The following is a 21,584-nucleotide window of genomic DNA, read 5'->3' as shown; positions in this document are numbered from 1 at the left end:
GTTGAGACATTTTATGTAGTACACAGCAAATGAATGTAATAAATAAGAAGTGCATGTTTTCGGATAAACTATGTGTAACGATGAAATACAATGCACATGTAATTAGGCATATTTTGGAACAAAATAGGTCTTTGAGTGCATATTTAAATATGTGTTGGAACAAAAGAAGTACAGTTGTTGTTTTTTTAAATGAGAACAACATTTTCAAAGGAAAAATGGGACAAAATCGGTTTAGGAATAAACCTGTGTAAAATGGATACAGACTGAAGATAGACTGATCCATATCAGTACATATAGCTTACTCTCCTTTCGTTTGACCCATGCGCCAACGGAGGCTATTTCAGACCTAAGTCTCTACTTCTGGCAGCTGGAGAGGAAGGTTTTTGATTTATTATTTGTGATTGGCACGGGTCACAAGAGTGCGGTCGGTGCAGCACAATTCGCAGACCGCAGCACCTTCTTCCTAGAAGTGTCTGTGGTATAATTTCGTCTGCTTCCCTTTTCTTTATGTCAGAGGTTAGCTGGGCTGCTTCCTATATAGGCTCCCCCTACTCAACCCTTTCCTTCTCTCTCCCCCCCTTGCCTTTCTCCCTTCCATCTCTGCAGTGAAAAGAGCAGTATGGATCTTTCCTCCCGAGACCGTCCACCTCAAACTGCCATATGGGTTTAATGTATAATGCATGAGAAGCAGCACGAGCTGCCAACAATTCAGAAGGAAGAGCAGCAGAGGTTGGGCTCAGGAGCCAGTAATAATTAGGAAATCAAACAGCATTTCACCGTTGTTCTAGCTATTTCATCGCAATTTAATCAGCCAGGCTCAAACAGTTCCATCATACACACGCACATGCACAAAATGATGAATAAGTTTTTCAGTACAACCACTGGCCGACTATACTTTCCCCCCTCTGCTGTTGTTTACAGATTGCTTTGCCATTTCTCGCTCCTGCACTGCCTGTCGGCTTTCGGCAATAGCGTGCTGCCTCGTGTGATGTGCAAATTGCTTAAAGTGACATACCTGCACGGCATGATTGTCAGCCCAAATGTGTTTATAATAAGCGTGCTTAATACGGTGTTGCCTTCTCTTAAATCAGTGTGGTCCTCGTTAATGCACTGGTATATGTGTAGGTATGCTGCTGTCAATGATTTATGTGCCAGGCCACAGAATACTTTAGGAAGCTGCTTTGTACAGAGTCAGACCATTATCCCATCTAGTTTGGTACTGTCTACACTGTCTGGCAGTGAGTCTCCCTGGTTTCATACAGGAGTTCTTTCCAGTCCTAGTGGAGATGTTGGCAACTGAACCTGGGACCTTTATTATGCAAATAATGTGTTTACCAGTGAGCTACAGGCTTTCCCCAACATCTAGCAACATGAAGACATAAAGACAACTAATCGACTGGCGGCTTCATTTTACAGTCGTACCTTGGATCCTGAACGCCTTAGTACTCGGACGTTTTGGCTCCTGAATGCTGCAGCCTCGGAAGTGAGTGTTCCAATTTGTGAACGTTCTTTGGAATCCGAACAGCCGACTTGGCTTCCGTTTGGCTGCAGGAGCTTCCTGCAGACAATCAGAAGCTGTGCTTTGGTTTCCCAACATTTTGGAAGTTGAACAGACTTCCGAAACAGATTCTGTTCGACTTCCAAGGTACAACTGTACATCTTTAGGAGCCATGCAAAAATGTCCCAATGCCCTTTTAAAATCTAGTGGGGAGGGGGTTTATTGGGTTGTTTTTGTTTTTATTATGTATTTTTAATATATATATATATATTGTATTTTTATGTTGTAACCGCCTTGAGTCCTGCGGGTATAGAGGGGGGTATACAAATTTAATAAATCATCATTATCATCGTCCTCGTCATCGTCCCGTAAAAAACTAACTAACTAATCTTATAAGTCCTCTTGCCCCCTATTGGGCAGGCAGTGTTGTGACTTGGCACAATCGCATGGCAGCCCTGGGTATCGGGCCTGGTCGGATTGTAGCCTGCCTGCAAATTGGCCAATTGCAGGCAGGCCGCTGTGAAGGACACTGTCCAGGCCACCCAACATTTAGCAACCTGAAGACAAAAAAAGAAGAAAAGAAATAACTAATCCTGGAAAAAAGACTAATCCTATAAGATTCTTGCCGTCTCAAAGGGCAGCAATTATACACACACGAAGAATAACTCAGTGGGACTTCCATCCAAGTAAACATGCGTAATATTGAATATTCATATTTCACAATGAATAAATGAATGAAGGCATTTGCTGCCACACCTTTGAAAGTTTCACCGAACTTTCAAAGGTCAGATAAAAACTGAGCTGTTAATTGTGTTTGGCCCAAAGGGCACAAAAGTGATCATCCCTGATCTCTCTTTTCACAGTGGCTGACCGGATGCCTGTGGGATGCCTGCAAGTTGGATATGAGCACAGCACCACTCTACCTTCCTGCAGTCTCAGAGGCATAAGACGTCCTTTGCAGAGTGCATTGCAAACATCCAGGCATTACGTTATGTGGCGCCCTGGCCAAGACTTTAGGTGCGGCCTTCCCAAGTGTTCCCATTAAAATATAACGCACGGCAAGTTCACCTCAGCACATCTTGAAGACAGCCTGTTCAGCTGCCCTCCTCATCTAAAGCTTACAATGGAATTTAACTCATATTTGCAAAAACAGAGCGAGGATTAGAAGGCTGTGTTTGCGGTATACAAAAGGATCCAGGATTACAGCCATCGTAATCCCTGTGTTTAGGTTGGTGAGGAGAACGAAGCACAGGGATTTGAAAGAGGCAATATTTAAAGAGCTTAGGTAGCTGGAAATAACTTCCTCTGAAGAAGGTGAGATCTTTTAGAAGGCTTTACAGGAACAAATGTGCACGTCGTACTATGTGCTTCGTAGCATGTAACCCTGTTTACCTTTAAGTAAGATAGGCATGACACTTAATCCATAAATGAGAAAGAAAAAAATGTAGGATGTGCAAGAATTTATTTGTGTATGGGAGTGAATGTTGACATGTTTCATATCGGCTCCAAAATCTGAATGAGGTCTCTAGATATAATTGAAACAAAACTAGAGAACAGTGAATAGAGACTTACTTGGTTTACTTTGAAACAATATTTGAGAACTCTCCTCCTGTTTGTCTATCCTTGGCCTTCCTATTTCTGCAACTGGCGAGAGGTTTTTCTTTCCTACCACTAGGGATGAGCAAATCTGTCAGTTTTGGTTTCTCTCGGTTTCTCATTTTTCCAATCGCATCTCCACATCAGTTTACATTTTATATATATATATATATATATATATATACTCCTTCATCAGCATCCTAGTGCATTTTTTTTTACTAATTTAGACATTTTTTGTATGCAGTTGTTCCTAAAACGGACATTTTTGAAAAGCAGTTTCCATTCATATAACACATTTATGCATGCCTCCCCTAATATTTGCATTTATATGCATATTTCATGTACATGTTACTTGGATAAAGAGCACATTGCACAATATAGAGAAATGGGGATTTTGAAGGATTAGCTGTGTTTGGGTTTACATCTTGTTTCGGAAAATGTGAATTAGAGTTGAATTTCTCCCCCACCCATAACTACCGCCCATTACTTTTTTTGGCATTATACCACAGCCACCCTAGTTGCCATATCTGCCCACCCTCTATACATCACAAAAGAAAGTGTTTCCCTAGTCCGGAGGTCCCCCCCCCCACCTCTTTCCATTGCCCTCGCTCCAATAGTTCTCCATGTCTCCTTTTTCCTGATCCCTACATCAAACAGCTCCTCCAGTTCCTAGGCCTTGTGTCAGCATTTGTCCCAGCCAAATGTGACCTTCTACGTCACTCTCAGATGTCCATTCTGAGCAGTTTGGGGACATTCCAGTACATGAAAGCAAGCCATGAAATGGCTAGAAAGAAGTGGTCCATAGTGTGTTGTCTGTAGCAGAGGTGGCTAAACATTTACCCTCCAGAGGTTTCTGGACTCCAGCTTCCATCACTCCTGATCACTAGCCATGCTGACTGGGCCTGATAGGAGGCAGAGTCCAACAAAACCTAGAGGACCACAGGTTCCCTGCCACTAATCTCATAAAGCCTGTAGCCCTCAGCCAGGCTCTTTAGTATAGAAATGCACTCTAAGTCTTCCTGTTTTAGATCATTTTACAACTATCTTTCTGCCCACCAGAAGCCTCTCCTCCATTGTGAATTGTTCTTTAGACACCCTTCGCCACACCAATTTCATGCAATAATTCCCTTTGATGCTCAACATTTGTTTACTGATGAAGCTCTGGTTTCCCACACCCCTGTTTCTCTCTTAATTATTCTGTCTGAAGAACTGACTTGATTGCAGATCGGATATGTAAAAACCTCCTCATGGCAGAAAGCAAATGTTTGTTCTCAGGAAAGAGAGGAAGATTGGAAGTACATGAAAGAATGCTCTGACAGTTCTTGTCTTAAGGGCAACTCTAGAAGGGCTGAAAATCACATGTAAGTGAAACACACCAGGGTCACTGATTTTGTTTTGCTGTCTTTGTGTTAGGGATTATTCAATCCTGAATGCTTAAGGTTTCTTTTTTCTTTTCTTGAGGCAGCTCTATCAGCTTCATTCTTCACCCCAATACAAGTCAGGTTAGTCATAATGTATAATGGCCACCCAAAAGCTTGATACCACCCCCTTTTTGGTGATGTACATGGTGTTTCCAAGATAAGCACCCAGATGACTGAGGTGTGTGTGTGCAGCTCAGAAAATGTATGGTTGAACAGCCTGTCTTAATTGGTTATACTGATACTGGAATTTGGCAGATATGATGTTCCCAGCTCTGGATGTCAGAAAATTCCGACAAATACAGAAAAGGAAACAGAAGTCGCTGCAGGTCACATGTTCATCTGCATTCTGGAACAGAATTCAGTCATACGAATATAGTCACTATTCATTCACATTGCCACCATCATTTTTAAGTCATTTGTAATTCGTAAATCATTCATAATTACACACACACACACACACACACACACACACACTGTTTGAGGTTTCCTTTACACTGAAATGAATGTAAGACAGCAGTTCTCCTGTGCACTGGGAGAAGTTGGTGGGGAGAGGTCCACTCTTTATTCTGTACCTGCTCCACCAAAATGGAAGAGGTAGTGGTGCTGCTTCCTTAATTACTTACATCCATAGTACCCACCAATGAGCCTGTGTGATCAAAGTTGCACATCCATCTCTTTCTACTGAATGACACAGGAACAGAAACACACCATAATTTCAAAAGTATGCAAAGGATTTCAAACATTACACAAAAAGCAAACCTGGGACACACAAAAGAATTTTTTAAAAATCTACACCTTCAGACGAGTAAGTTTAGTCAACAAAAATGGTGCAGAAAGCTAATTAAAGCCCTTTTGATCTGCCTCTAACAAGCTGCTATTCAGCCATTTATCATCCAATGGGTTTGAATGTTGACCAGCTTTCTCCCTCATCATCCAGACCAAAGGCTGATGGGACAAAACATCCTGATTTTGTAAGGGGTAGATGCCCCAGAATTTAACTATAGAGCCACTCCTACTCAGCTCAATGATTTCTTAAGAAGAGAACAAGGGAAATCCAGGACAATGTCCTTAAAAATAGCAAGCACCATAGCACTTCAGTTCTTGGCAAGTGCTCTGACCTGAACTTTGAAAATGCGAGTCATATTCATTAGTTCATGTTCTATTCCTTAATAGCTGTATGTGGCTTGGGAAATATAAGCAAGTTTTGTTGTACGTAACACCATTTGGTTTGAAAATCTCTGTAGACTTTGGTGTCGACAACAAGAATGCAGAGCTCTTTCTGTTCAAATGGAGTAGTGTTAAAATAAGGCATGCAATTGCTTGTACCCGGGGGTTGTTCTAAAGGGAAATGAAAGAAAGGAAGGCTTGCGAAGGAAACATTCTGGAAACTCTGATTCCTTGAGGGATGGAGACTGATTAGTCTCCTGGAATGCAAGTGTGAAGAAGAGGAGAGAAGAAGAAGAAATTGTATATAAGTGTGGCTCTCCTGCAGCACTTAAATATGGCTCAAAGAATATGAGTGTGGAATGATGTCGTTACATAAAGATCCAAAGCAGATCCCCACATTTAACGTGGCTGGATAAAGTGAGTGGAAGTGTGTTTTACAGTATTAGCACATAGCAATACCTTAATACAGTGATCAATGCATCATTGTAGCAAAGACAGTCCATGCTCTGGTAGCATCTTGGTTAGATTACTGTAACGGGTTGTGATGTATGGAAGTGAGAGCTGGACCATAAAGAAGGCTGATCACCAAAGAATCAATGCTTTTGAATTATGGTGCTGGAGGAGACTCTGGAGAGTCCCATGGACTGCAAGAAGATGAAACGTATCCATTCTTCAGGAAATCAGCCCCGAGTGCTCACTGGAAGGACAGATCCTGAAGCTGAGGCTCCAATACTTTGGCCACCTCATGAGAAGAGAAGACTCCCTGGAAAAGACCCTGATGTTGGGAAAGATGGAGGGCACAAGGAGAAGGGGATGACAGAGGACGAGATGGTTGGACAGTGTTCTTGAAGCTACTAACATGAGTTTGACCAAACTGCGGGAGGCAGTGGAAGACAGGAGTGCCTGGCGTGCTCTGGTCCAAGGGGGCACAAAGAGTCAGACACAACTAAACGACTAAACAACAACAACAATGGGTTGTGTGTGTAGCTGCCTTTGAAGGTGGTTCAGAAGCTACAAGTTTTTCAAAATGCAGCAGCCAGGACTTTAATAGGAAAGGCTCACTAGGAACAAAATATCATTAGTAATATATATGACAGATATGCATCACTGTCAACCAGTTAATTCTGAGCTCAGTTCAATGAACTGATCTGTAAAGATCTTCGTGGCTTGGGACCAGATACTTTAAGAAACATCAACTCCCACATCAACTTCCCTAAAAGTTGATATCTACAATGGAGGTCCTTTTTAAAGTGCTTTCAACTTCAGGGATAAGGTTGTTGTTGTTTAGTCGTTTAGTCGTGTCCGACTCTTCGTGACCCCATGGACCAGAGCATGCCAGGCACTCCTGTCTTCAGGGATAAGGTAGGTGGCAACAAATAAAATGCATTTTTTATCTGTTTCACTTTGGTTGTGGAACACTCTCACCAAAGAAGCTGGTCTGGTGCAAACTTTACAATATTTTTTTATTTTATTACATGCATACAATTTTATTTGTACGCCAACTTTCCAAAGCTCAAGCCATGCTCAAGGCAACTTATCACATAAAAAGTACGTAACTGGAACATAACAAAAGTAGTGATAAATAAAACATCAAAAAATGCACAACCAAACAGAACGATTTCCACATCAATCACAAGATCTAAAATAAAGATACAAAAAACCAACGGCAGCAACGACAACCCAGCCAACAAAACACTTCAGCCCAAAGTCTGCCCAGCAGCCTCAGCTTTTGTAGCTGGAGTCAATAAGGGCCCCTCCCTCCCAGGTCAGGCGGAAAAGGCCTGCAAGGCAAGGAGCAGGTCTTCCAGGACCCGTAGCCAAGATTATTCTCTCAGATATGTTGAAATGTTATATATTTTAAGCTCTGTGTTCTTACCAATTCTTCCACTTGGTCATTTTACTGTTTTTGAATTGGACTGTACAATTCTATAGGACTCAGCTATACAGCTGAAAATAAAACATTTTAAGTGTGTTTTAACTGCAAGATACAATGTGATGGTGAGCCTTATGGAAAATTCAAGGTATTTTTAGAAACGCTTTTTTAAAAAAAATGTTTTTTATATTTGTGTAGATTCCACCTATGTCTTTTGGTTATTTTAGCTGTTACTGGGTGTCTTAAATAGTACTGTAACCTGCCCTGGGACAAGATTTTATGAAGGGGTAAAAAGAAGACCCCAAATAATAAATAAATAAGGCAAGCAGAGACATCTATCCTGGGAATGCACTTGAACTTTGCAAATGCACCCTTTATTGTCATGTATAATTCTGTCACTGATGCACAAAGCAAATTTGTAGAACAGATGTCCAGGTGTGTATAATTGACTGAAAAACTTACTCCTCTGGGAGGCTATAGTGATCAGACACACTGGAATGTTACCCCCCCCCCAGCAAGTGTGTCGTTCATGAAGCACAGAATATATACTGCCCTGAGACCTATGGATGAAGACAAATTTAATAAATAATAATAATAATGAGTGAAATCTAAGTGTACAAAGATTTGAACTTGGGTCTATGGCCAGAAGCTATGTACTTTACACAGACTGGCTGAGGGGCTGTGCTGTGTTAAAGGAACACTCTTCATATCCACAGTGTTGGGTTGTGGTAATTCTGACCTTTCTATGTGGCCAGACAACACCCGCCTTCCCCCACCCCCTAAACAAATGTGGTTACAGCAGCTGTAATAGTGAAGATTCAGTTCTTGATCATCTGCTTCCACCCTAACTCTCTGCAGTACGCACCCTGGGTTGAATATTGCCTGCTGGTGACCAAACTATGACCAACTAACAGATCCTATTTCTTTATTGGATTTGACCGTCCTTCAGCATAACGTTCCCAGTTACAACAATATGAAAAATGCAGTACTGAAAGAACTAAAATCAGTTAACGCAATTTAAACAGCTGGCTTTCCTAGTTGCATTAGCTGATTGCTCTTCTCTGTTCTGAACAATCAGGCTGTGGTCTGACTAGGCTTGGCTCTAGTCACTATGGCTTGGCTCCTTTCCATGGCTCATGCTTGCCTGTTCCTGGAAATTTCATCACTTTCCCTCCCTTGCCATATGCTAGACTGACTGCCTGGCTAGACCGCTGTGGCATTCTTCATTTGAAATCTGCCCATGCCAGATGCCCCGATCCATGGAGACTGTGGCCTATGATCCCCACTGCCTTGGTACTGCCATGTGACTGAGCTTAAAGTTCACCCTTCCTTCCTTTCTTTTTACAGCCACAGGCATCCTTGGCTAAAATGGAGAACAGCAACCTCTCTGGAGTGTGATGCACAAGAAAAATTAATAGTGTATGTTGGAGGAAACACTGTCGAAAAGAATTGCTCCTCTACTGCTGTCATTCTCACTAATTACACAAAGGCATTTACCAAAATAGATTGTCAAGGTATTTAAAACCCATTAATGAATCCTAATCGACGACACTGGAAATTATTATTATTAATAATTATAATTACTAACTTTCCTATTTCGAGATGACAAAACATTGGCAGTGGGAAGTTAAGTAATGTCCACAGGTTTTCAAAGCAGCAACGTGTACAGGCTAAGTAATAAACCTGAGCTTCTAAGATTGCAGACCTCCAGACCAAGAGGAATAGGATGGCCAACGAGAGGGGAACGAAGGCTATGTTATAGCCTGCTTTCCCCTTAGTCCTTTTTGGGAATTCTGAATTTGTATCAATGGAAGAGGTGTGGGTAGGGATAGGGAAGAAATCTGATCGAGTTTGTATTTTAAAACAAACCAACCTCATTCACCTTTCTGAAACAAGAAGTGAATCGAAACACAGTCATCCTTTGAAGTTTGCACTGCTCTGAATTTTGCAATGCACTTTGCTTGCCTGGTAATGTGTACAAAAATGGATATACTTGGGTAAAATACAAAAAAAATAGATATATTATGTGTATTAGGAGAACGTGTATATTAGGGGCATTGTACACAAATGTGCATATTTGGAGAAATTTGCATTAAAATGAGGGTGAATTTCCATAAGGATTGCTTTATTAAAAAGTTATCAAACTAATGAAGAACTATGGCAAACTGAATTTAAGATTGGGAAAAACGCAAAACGGAGAGAAATTGAAAATGAGAGAGTTTCCCATCCCTAGGTGTGAGCTCCTGGTTGCAGGAAGTGATGTAAGTATGTTCAACCTGATACACCTTTCACCCTCCTTCAGACCTTTCTACTTGATTCAGGAAGACTGAGTGTGACTTCATAAAGAGTATGACCTACCCAGAGTTAAGTACTGTGCAGAGTGATCCTAACTGCATTTACTCAGGACTCAATTCTTCTGCTCAATGGGACTTGCTCTCTAAGGACAAATGCCTCTTGGGAAGCTTACAAGCAGGATTCGAGGGCCATAGCCTCCCATTGTTGTTTCCCAGCCATTGGTATTCAGGTAACATACAGTTATCGTGACAAGTAGCCATTGATTGCTTAATCCTTCATAAATGTGCCTAAAATGTGAGTTTAGGGTTATAACCTTGTCCCACTGGTTTCAGTGGGAAAAAGATTAAGACTTGAATTGAAATCAGTGGGGTTTGAATGTTTAACTCTGATTGGATCAGGGCCAAAGAATGAATGCCAATTGACTAAGATTGGATTTTCTATTTTCTATGTGCAGGTGTGAAGACAGAAGTGCCTGGTGTGCTCTGGTCCATGGGGTCACGAAGAGTCGGACACGACTAAACGACTAAACAACAACAAGTGCAGGCGTGTCTATCTGTTTTCACTGCAAACTATTTATGTATACCAAAATCCTGACTTTTTGACTATGTCGTGGTTTGCTGTAGACTCTCAAAATTATGGATTAAGGAACCCATTGGAGGATTCTTAATTCCATATACAGGAGTGCAGCCCAGGACAGAATTTATCCAACAGCTTTGAGGTCTTCATTCTTGATATAACCCCACTCCAAACACTTTATTTTTAGTGCCTTAAATCAGGTTGAATGAAGTTTACCTCTGTGGTGGCAACATCATAAAGAGGAAAGTAAGAGATGGTAGGAGAAAACGTACAGGAGAATAAATCATTCATATTGCTTTATGCCAAGCAAAAGCTAAAAAGGAAAGCTTAGTGTTGGAGATATCCAAATCGCTATGTTCAAATTTAACTTTTACTTTACATTATTTATCTTAAAACATTTCCTCTAGCCAGGTGTAAGGTTTATCCGGGTAGACTTCTGGCTGTTTAAACATCTTGATTTCTCTACTGTTTAAATGTCTTGACTTCTCTACTACTTTTGACATAATGTAAATTTAGACGAATCATATTTGCCATTCAAATAAAGGATTTTTGAATAGATTCTAAGATTGGATACAAGTGGAAATTATAGTCAAATGGGTTAGCCACGTGTATTTTATTTTGGCAGGAAAAGGTGTGCAGTTCATGAATGTCTACCTTGGTTTTTAATGTTGTGTGATCATGCAGGTTTGTTTTTTTAAGTTACAGTATCATTATACGAGGGTGACTTTAAACAATCAATGTGGAGTGCTCTTGTTCAAGATGCCACCCTTCCCTTCCCTTCCCTTCCCTTCCCTTCCCTTCCCTTCCCTTCCCTTCCCTTCCCTTCCCTTGGATACTCCATTCCATTTCCTAGGAATGCATAAGATCAGTTTATTTCCATTCTGCGCCACCTTCATTTATGTATATTTTAAAGTCTGTTTCATTTCAACTTTATGCTTGAATTTTTAAAATAATCCTCAGTTAAATTACATTTCAGAGGTTTGACTTTGCCCCTGAAGGCAAAGTCTCCCGAGACAGATGGATGCCAACCAATAATTTAAACATGTATTTTAGAAAATAATTCCAACAAAAAAAAGAATGCATTTCTAAAAGCATTATCACCCACCCAAAATATGCAGTTTTAAAGGCATGCTAAAAAGGAAGAAGTCAAGAGCTGTATCACAACATTCAAAGAATGAAATTCAAATGATAATTGACTACATTCTGATCCATTGAAATTCACTATGCATTTCCCTTCCCCAACAGCTTTCCACCCACCCCCACCCCAAAAACCACACACACTAAGGATTCAATGGTGTTCCATGTTCAGTCCTCAGCTGCTGTTAGGATTTATTTCCCAAATATTTTTCTCAGGTATAATAATAATAATAATAATAATAATTTTATTTCTACCCCACCCATCAGTCTGGGTTTCCCTAGTCACTCTGGGCGGCTTCCAACAAAATATTAAAAATACATTAAAACATCAGTCATTAAAAACTTCCCTAAACAGGGCTGCCTTCAGATGTCTTCTAAATGTCAGATTGTTGTTTATTTCTTTGACATCTGCTGGGAGGGAATTCCACAGGGCAGGCACCACTACCATGAGGGCCCTCTGCCTGGTTCCCTGTAACTTCGCTTCTCACAGTGAGGGAACCGCCAGAAGGTCCTCGGTGCTGGACCTCAGTGTCCGGGTTGAACGATGGGGGTGGAGACACACCTTCAGGTATACTGGGCCGAGGCCGTTTAGGGCTTTAAAGGTCAGCACCAACACTTTGAATTGTGCTTGGAAACGTACTGGGAGCCAATGTAGGTCTTTCAAGACCGGAGTTATGTGGTCTCAGCTGCCGCTCCCAGTCACCAGTCTAGCTGCCGCATTCTGGATTAGTTGTAGTTTCTGGGTCACCTTCAAAGGTAGCCCCACGTACAGTGCATTTCAGTAGTCCAAGCGGGAGATAACTAGAGCATGCAACACTCTGGTAAGACAGTTCGTGGGCAGGTAGGATCTCAGCCTGTGTATCAGCTGGTAGACAGCTGCCCTGGATACAGAATTAACCTGTGCCTCCATGGACAGCTGTGAGTCCAAAATGACTCCCAGGCTACACACCTGGTCCTTCAGGGGCACAGTTGCCCCATTCAGGACCAGGGAATCCCCCACACCCGCCTGCCCCCTGCCCCCCCCAAAACAGTACTTCTGTCTTGTCAGGATTCAACCTCAATCCATTAGCCGCCATCCATCCTCCAACTGCCTCCAGGCAGGACTTTCACCACCTTCACTTGTTCTGATTTCAAAGAGAGGTAGAGCTGGTGTCAGTGACTCTTTCACCCATATGAAACCTCCTCATCAACTTCAATAATCTTCTGGCATCACATTTCAAGTATGAAGGCTCTCAGTGACCTGTTTTTTGGGAAAGTATGTCTGCTCTTTGCAGTTCCCTCCCGAGAAAGACTGAGAAGTTTTGTTCCCTGTTGCCCTTTAAATAGCAAGCGAAAATGTTTCCTTGCTCTTTTGTCACTGTCTTTTTATATGCAGTGGCACGGGTGGCGCTATGGGTTAAACCACAGAGCCTAGGACTTGCCGATCAGAAGGTTGGCGGTTCGAATCCCTGTGATGGGGTGAGCTCCCGTTGCTCGGTCCCTGCTCCTGCCAACCTGGCAGTTCGAAAGCACGTCAGAGTGCAAGTAGATAAACAGGTACCGCTCCGGTGGGAAGGTAAACGGCGTTTCTGTTCACTGCTCTGGTTCACAAGGAGCAGCTTAGTCATGCTGGCCACATGACCTGGAAGCTGTACACCGGCTCCCACGTCCAATAAAGCGAGATGAGCACCGCAACCCCAGAGTCGGTCACAACTGGACCTAATGGTCAGGGGTCCTTATTTATACGCAATTTTGCCTAATATACATATTTCGCAAGGAATTTCCCCATTAAAAAATTGTGTTATTTCTACTAATATATACAATTTTGGATTCACTTCCCTGTAATACCAATATTATTATGTGCATTCACTATTTAGCTGGAAGATTGCAGTCATGCAAATTTCAAAGGGTGGCTGCTCACCTATTAGTTTGGAAAGTAAATTTTTTTGCTATGTTCACATTAAAATGCAAACCAAACTAATTTATTCCCCATCCCTGTGTGCAGCACGGACCTCACATTCTCCCTAACATCCCATTGTGCTAGCTGCTTATGTTCCTGTGTGTGTGCATAAGTAACAGGAGAAAAGAATGGATCATGGATGCTGTGTGTTAAAAATGTTTATAGCATGCTATTGATTTAAATCCCTGAAGCTGAGTAAAAAGATAATGCAGGAAGAAAATTGGGGCAGGGAGCAATACCCCCAAACACTGTAGATCATAAATGAAATCAGATGGATAGTTAGCACATATGGATCTGCAGTGCAGTATTTATTTTAATTCTTTCAAAATACCATAAAACATTCCCCAAAAAAATATTATAAGAGTGAAACTGCCTTGCTGATGTCATTTGTCCTCTTGCCGGTACAAAATTAAAAAAAAATCCAAGTAATATGGTCTCATTCAGTGATCACATCAGATGAAATGAAGGTTAATGACTTCTGTAAAAAGATGATGGAATATAGTGTCATGTGGGTGATTGAAATCCCAATTTAATTACATCACATGCATAAAGAATTCTTGAAGACTAGCGATTTCATTTGAGAAGCCCTTAAAAAATTCATCCCCGAAACAGAAATGGAAACTTCAAAGGCTAGGAGACCACTTCTCCAAACACTGGGCATAAAAAGGAGCTAAAGATCTGAAATAAACTTCTTCTGAAGAATGTTATAGCTCTGAGATAGTTCAAAACTTCATAATCTGTGAAATCACTTGCTCCCTCCCTGTAATGATGCATAATTTCATAGTCTACTCAAATTTATATACTGCATATATATTTAAAAATCAAATCAAAACTTTATTGCTGTCCAAAGACCCACAAAACAATTCCAAAACTAGATACAGTTAAAACGACCAGACAGACAGATGGAACAAACCAAGGTAGTCATTTTATTTTATCTAGGGCATAATGATCTTTGTTTCTTACAACGTCCAAAAGAAATTTTGCCATGGCCAGTGTAATATCATTTGACCTGTCTTCCAAAAGATATTTAATATGGGAGGTTTTGGATTTTCCAGGCAAATTTGCCAATAAGGGTTTGATCAGTTGATCCCTTGCTTGCTCATATTGCCCACAATGCAGTAGGATATGCTTCATACAATCAACGTCCTGGGAACATGAACAAAGTCTGGCTTTGGTAAATAAATGCCAATAGGTATGTACAGACAAATTCCTAAGGTATGAGGATATCTGAAAGTCGTACCCGTATTGGATTCCACTTGTGACTGGGCTACAAATTACATAAGATTGGGATCACAGGTCGCTATGTGAGATGTCCCAAAGCCTTTGTCTCAGTGATTCAAGGGCAATGTCATAATCCAGATGATATGAGGGATGATGGCAGTCCAATCGAGGTGGCTTTTCTGGCCATAGTTTTCAGCCATGGGCTGACAAACTTCTCGCTGGTTAAATGTACTAATAATCCCTTCCCCAGGCCAAATACTGAGATCTTGAGCCAATATCTCAAGGCAGCCCACCATGCTTTGCTGGAGAGTGGGCATTCACCTGTTTCCAGAAATAGAATTGAATTTGGGACACAGTTTGGGACCTGTAATAGAAACCGAAGAAACTTTGCCTGGAACCCATCTAACTTGGGAAATGAACCGTTGTACCAGACATTTGAAACATAGAGAAGTTGGGAAACAGATTTTGCATTAAAAACCCTTATGGCTGATGGAACATCATGGCCTCCTCTTGTAAAAAAGAATCAGAGTATAGCGAGTTTGCTTATCTCCACCTTTTGATAGGCGGTCTGCCTGTGGCAGTTTCAGGACTTTGAGTGATGAAATAAGAGCCCTAAATACAGGAAGCATTTGGTCTGCTCTAGGTTATGGCCATTCAGTGCCCATTTACATGTGGGAAATCTTTTCTCAAAAACCAGTATTTTTGATTTTTCATAACTGATGGATAACCCATTGGCAGAGCAATAATCTGAGAACTTCCTTAGTTGGCATTTCAGGCCAGGTTGAGAGCGAGAGAGGATAGCTGCATCATCTCCATACAACAAAAGAGGGGTTTTTCTGGCTCCTATTCTTGGAAGATGGCCAAGAATGATGTTATGTACAAATCAGAATTAAGGGTGCAGCAAATATTCTAACAAATGAAGACAGTAATCAAGTTTGGACACCTAAAAGTGACATGAAACTTGGAAGCAGTATGATAGCTGCCCAAGTCCTTGTTATGGAATGGGTTCAATTTGCTAAGTAGCTGGCAAAAAGAAGAAAGTAAATCCCTGAAATTTGGTTTTGCTTACAGAAGGTGAGAGCCTTCATGCTTGGTACATCATCATCATCATCATCATCATCATCAGTAGTAGCAGTAGTAGTAGTAGTATACTGCCCTATTCCCATAGATCTTGGGGAGGTTCGCAACATAAAAGTACAACATAAAATGTCCATTTCCCACTAACTGTTCTTTAGAATGGGCACATTGAAATTAATGAATATGGATTTCAGTTGGTCTACTTGTGTAAAAGTTGGTTGCCCTGCCTGTTTTATTTTTCTTTGTAAGCCACTGAAGAGCAGGGTAAAAAAAAAAATATGGTTTAAAACATCAATCAACAGTTTTTAGAAATCCCTCTAAGATGAATAGGATGGAGAGTAATTTATAAATTCCTTAAATAAATAACTAAATGAAACTGTGCTCGGAGGACTTTGAAATATACTACCTGTGAATCGTATGCAGAAGCAGAGAGGTGAAGCTCTCTCCATGCATTATTCTTAATAGATGAACTGACTAGGAAGGTCAAAGGGAGCAGATAACTGGGGAGAAGAGTAAAAGGGCATCGAGTTTCCAATCAAGATAAAACTTCGAAGAAAAAAATCTATTGATGCTGAAGAATTTTATTTGACTTTTATATAGAGGTGTTTGGCTTATACCAAAAGTATTAGACCTGTGAAGTTTCTAGGAGAGAAGAGGTTTTTGCAGAGCCTAGAAACTCTCAGGTGAGTTTGAAAATTGTATGATTTACTGTGAAAAAGAATAAGCAATAAATGTAACTTTTATCATTCTAGCAACAACCTTTCTTCCTTCCCTAGGGTTACATAAGCCTTCTAGTCAGTCTACCCCCTCAAAAAAGGGGGGGGGGTTAAGTCTTTTTTCCCCTCTGCAAGCAAAAGGATACTAAAGTGTTCAAAGTAATATTTATGCCAAGGTTCACAGTGTCGCATGAAACACAGCGATAATGCAAATAAAGCAAGGATAAAATATAACATTGTTTATTTGGTTCTCTGATTAAGATGATACGTGTGTTATTTATAAACCTATTTCCCAACTTGTCAGGTAGCATGCGGTTTCAATATTAAACTTCTTAGTGGTATCACACTGGCCTGTTTCAGGAGAAAGTGCACATTCTGTAGATAGTCGGAAGAAAAATCGCTGCGTGTGGCAAACTCTTACTATCATCAACCACACAAGGTCTGAAGGGCGAGTGCCGCCAAAGGCCTGTCACCAGCTAATTGAAATGAGTTTGTGCGAAAGCAGAGCATGCTCAGTTGAGAGAAACCATGGAGACTTGGATTTCTGTGGGATGTCAGTTAGGAATGAGAGAGAGAGAGAGAGAGAGAGAGAGAGAGAGAGAGAGAGAGAGGAAAGAGAGAGAGAGAGAGAGATGGTGGTTTAGATAAGAGCTGGCTCCCTGCCAGCATCAAGTGCGAAGAGAAACCTCACACAGGTGCACAACTCAAATGGCCCGGTGGGGTTACTTTTTACGTTTTTATTAACTGAGTGTTGTACCACTATATTAACGACTGAAAGTTATGTTTGATTTGCTACAATTTTAAAGTGGGATATTCTGTTTAACCCATTCTGTATTAACCTCCCCTTCTTTGCTCTGTATTATGTTCTCTGTTTTCTGTCTGCAAAACCACAGGTCTCTTTTGATCCAGGACTCAGATACATTAAGCAAAAAAACAGTGGTTTGAATGTGTTATAAACATGCAACAGCAGATGGCACCAGAGAGCACAAAACCTTTTTATAGTGTTTTTACATAGGGGTTTTTTCTCTTGTTACAAAGATTTAATTTCTGACTTATTTATAGCATGTTTTTTTCCTGTGTGTCAATCCACACCAGTCTGTTAAACCCCTTTCATTTTCTCCTTCTGTATCATAACATACTCTCTCTTCTCTGTTTCTGCGCTATGCCTGATATACACAGCCACCTCTATTACAAGCAGATTGCTTTATCAGTCTTCCTTCAGTTGCTTAGCTTTGTTTCTATCTCTCCAAGCACCACCACCCTGCCCAAGCTCTATTCCATTCCAAATTTGGTGGCATAATGCACAAGGCTTTCATTCACCCTGAATTTTACATATGGAGGAAGTCTCAGGCAAACAGCTGGTTCATGAAAGATATTCAGTCAATAAAAAATGGTAAAGGCAGGTAAAGGACCCTGGGACTGTTAAGTTCAGTCAAAAGCGACTCTGGAGTTGCAACGCTCATCTCGCTTCAGGCCGAGGGAGCCGCTGTTTGTCCACAGACAGCTTTCTGGGTCATGTGGCCAGCATGACTAAACAGCTTCTGGCACATTGGAACACCATGACAGAAACCAGAGAGCACTGAAATGCCATTTCACAGTGGTACCTATTTATCTACTTGAACTTGCGTACTTTTGAACTGCTAGGTTGGCAGGAGCTGGGACAGAGCAATGGGAGCTCACTCCATCACAGGGATTTGAACTGCCAACCTTCCAGTCGGCAAGCCCAAGAAGCTCGGTGGTTTAGACTATAGTGCCACCCGCGTCCCTCAAATTCAGTTAATCGCAAGAGGCTGGACAAACTGGTATTACTCCTACTGCATGCATGTAAAGCAAGAAAGCAATGCAGACATGTCAACTAGGCCAGCATTCTTCCTGTCATAGCCTCACTTTTGATAGGGTTGACAGACTTTAGTACTATTTTCTATGTTGTGCAGGTGACTAATATTAATACTTTCTGTGTTGTGGGGGTAATGTGAGAACCACTGACCCATGTGGAAGGAGCATGAGTTGTGGTTTCTAGCCAAAACATTGTCTTTCCTAGAAATAGGTCAATTTTTTGGTAATGGAAGTTGTTGCCTAGTAAACCAAAGCAAAATAGTGTACTGATCACCCACAACTACAAAAAACGATTTTTAAAAAATCATTACAAGGACTGTAAAATTGCACACACACCCCAGACAAAGTGGTGTATCATCACTCTACTTCATTTCTTATGTTTTGTCTATCGGGTTCCATTTTAGTAAAATGGATTAGGAACTGGGTTAGGATCTGCAAGATAATACTTCTCATTTCAAAGGAGGCATTGTGTGTGGATATTTGCTTCTAAGGTCCACCTATGTTATTAACATTTGATAGTTTAAAAGAATTTAGCGCAAAAGAAAATAATATATTAATTACAGAGTCAAAGCATCAGGTTATCAAAAATTAAATGGGGGGGGAAGCAATGGGGGGATTAATTACATCAGTAAATATTGCATTCCTTGACACAGATGCATCCAGTTTTCTTCCTTACTCATCTACATAGTTGCTTCTTCCAGAGTGTTCCCATAAACAGTGCATAAAGAAACAGGGTGAGAATTATCACAGGAGAGCAATCCACCCTAAGTATCCCTAATGGTGGAAGTGTGTGGTCTAGATAAACAAAAGAAACACCCCATCCCACACAGAGATGATCAGTAGGATTATCTTTTTTAATTTTTAAATCAAATGTTTTTCATGTATTCCAGAACCTCGCACTTGGCTGGAGCAGGTGGAATTAAAATTGGCAATATTATTCCATTTCCTCATTTCCTTTTTGCCTTTCTCTTTTTTCAGAGCTACAAAAAGCATGTTGTAGTTGGGCTGAACATATCATTCTTACTGGTTGAGACTGAAGGACCTTGGCATATTATTTTGCCAAGAGCAAGGTTCAGGTCTCAGTATTCATCTGTCTCCAGCAATATTCATGCCTCTGTTCACTGAGCGTTGCTATTTAAATTTATGCCCATCTATCCGATATGCAAATTTGCACTGCGATAAATGTGAGCAGCTTAAAATATATAAGACCTAGTTAAAATATCAGTATGTGATTAAAAAAGATTCTGTATTTATCCTTGGTAACCAAGTGTCTGCCCGCATAAGATCATCCTTACTGGTTAGGCTGTCCTTGACCATCCCCCTGGAAGCATAACATGGTGACCTGCATCTTAATGATGGTGGATCAACACAATAGAGAATAACCTATAGTCAGTTTCTGTGGACTTTGGGGCTCAAGTTGAAGGGGAGAGATTAACCATCAAAGGTCCTGAAAGCTAGGGTCCCTGGTGGAGAGATCAGCGCAGTCAAATGGGGATGCTTTCATGGCATGATCCAGCTGTGGAATGCCCTTCAATTCACAGTCAGGTTATTTGAAGTTTGAGGCAGCTTTGCATTCTCCATTTGAAGCTAGGAATCTTTCTACGGAGCGGGGGTTGGGTACTATTGCCAATTTGTACGCAAACGCTCCAACCCCTGTCTGCATATTGTAGTGAACTTCCCCCTTTTTCTTTCTTTTTTACTTCTGCATTGACTGTACAAAACCAAACCAGCAAGAGAGCGCTTGACATTTCATTTCAGTTGCTCTGCATGCCTCTGCCTTCCCTCTGCCTGTTTGGGTAAAGTCCAGAGGAAAAAAACAAAACAAAACAAAGCATCAGCAAAGATCAGGGTGCCTCTGTCCACTCCGTGTCAGTGCAGTGGCATCAAGCTATTGTCTAGCTGCCGAAGAAAGATGAGCTCCTTTGTGTGTTTAGGGAGCAAAAAAGCAGCCTGAAATAAAAGCCTCGGCAATGCCGGTGCCTGCTGTGGGTAATGATGAGCTGCCCCAAAATCACTGTCCCCAGCTGGGTCATTACTGAATAAAAGAGATATTACTGGAACAGCAGCAGACAATGCTCTGAGCTCTCCAATGGATGTTTTCTGGCAGTGTTTAAACCTCAACTGAACATTTTCGTGCTTTGCTCTTTGTTCTGGAAATCTCTAACTGTTGCCTTTATATTCTCTGTGTGACCATTGGAATCCTGCCTTGAGTGCCCCCATGCCCTTTCCTTCTTCCATCTCTCCAAAAAGATGCTGTGAAAATCTTCTTCCCAGTCACGAAATTGCTCCATACTAAGTTCACCCCTGGGTTCTCTCCTCTCTCAATGGTGTTAAAATGCTGATTTGCCCTTCTTCACAGGCTTCCCAAAGAATGTGACTTGACTTCCTCCTCCAATCCGTTATGATCCTGCTTCCTACTAAGAGGCAGTGATCTTCATCCACTTTCTTGCTTAACAATCTTTAAGGCTTCCCCACTGTTTAAACACACTAGGTAAAGGTAAAGGGACCCCTGACCATTAGGTCCAGTCGCGGACGACTCTGGGGTTGCGGCGCTCATCTCGCTTTATTGGCCGAGGGAGCAGGCGTACAGCTTCTGGGTCATGTGGCCAGCATGACTAAGCCGCTTCTGGCGAACCAGAGCAGTGCACAGAAACGCCGTTTACCTTCCTGCCAGAGCGGTACCTATTTATCTACTTGCACTTTGACGTGCTTTCGAACTGCTAGGTTGGCAGAAGCTAGGACCGAACAACGGGAGAGCACCCTGTCGCAGGGATTCGAACCGCTGACCTTCCGACTGGCAAACCCTAGGCTCTGTGGTTTAGACCACAGCACCACCCACATGGTTTAGACACACTACAGTATAGCAAATAAGTTGTTTGAATTGGTTTACAAAGAATACTAAGGAATAGATTCTATTCAGTCCTCAATCAGGGCTTCCAGGACATTGATCATGCTTCCTCTAATTTCTCATTTTTCCAATCTAGGACTCAATTTCTTGACTTTAAGAAAGCTGACTTCATAAAACTTAGGGAAGTGCTGGGTGAGATCCCATGGACAGTAATACTAAAAGGAAAGGGAGTTCATGATGGCTGGGAGTTTGTTAAGAGGGAGATACTAAAAGCACAACGTCAGGCAATACCAATGAGACAGAAACATGGAAGGTGCCTAAAGAAGCCAGGGTGGCTATCTAAAGAACTTTTAACTGAGTTAAGATTAAAAAAGGATGTGTACA

At 41.4% G+C, this 21,584-nt stretch overlaps 1 long non-coding RNA gene across 2 annotated transcripts in view; it reads right to left on the bottom strand.

Annotated features, from left to right (window-relative positions):
- Positions 1–13,871: 13,871 nt before the first annotated feature.
- LOC308458533 overlaps positions 13,872–21,584 on the bottom strand; it is a 55,199-nt gene continuing 47,486 nt past the window's right edge. For both annotated transcript variants that reach the window (XR_013977527.1, XR_013977528.1), the window contains exon 3: positions 13,872–13,980. This is a non-coding gene — a long non-coding RNA (uncharacterized lncRNA). The remainder of the gene's footprint in view (positions 13,981–21,584) is intronic.

The sequence above is a fragment of the Podarcis pityusensis genome, assembly GCF_964106645.2.
Source record: "Podarcis pityusensis genome assembly, chromosome: 11".
NCBI lineage: Eukaryota > Metazoa > Chordata > Lepidosauria > Squamata > Lacertidae > Podarcis > Podarcis pityusensis.
This window is presented reverse-complemented; position numbering and strand designations above follow the sequence as displayed.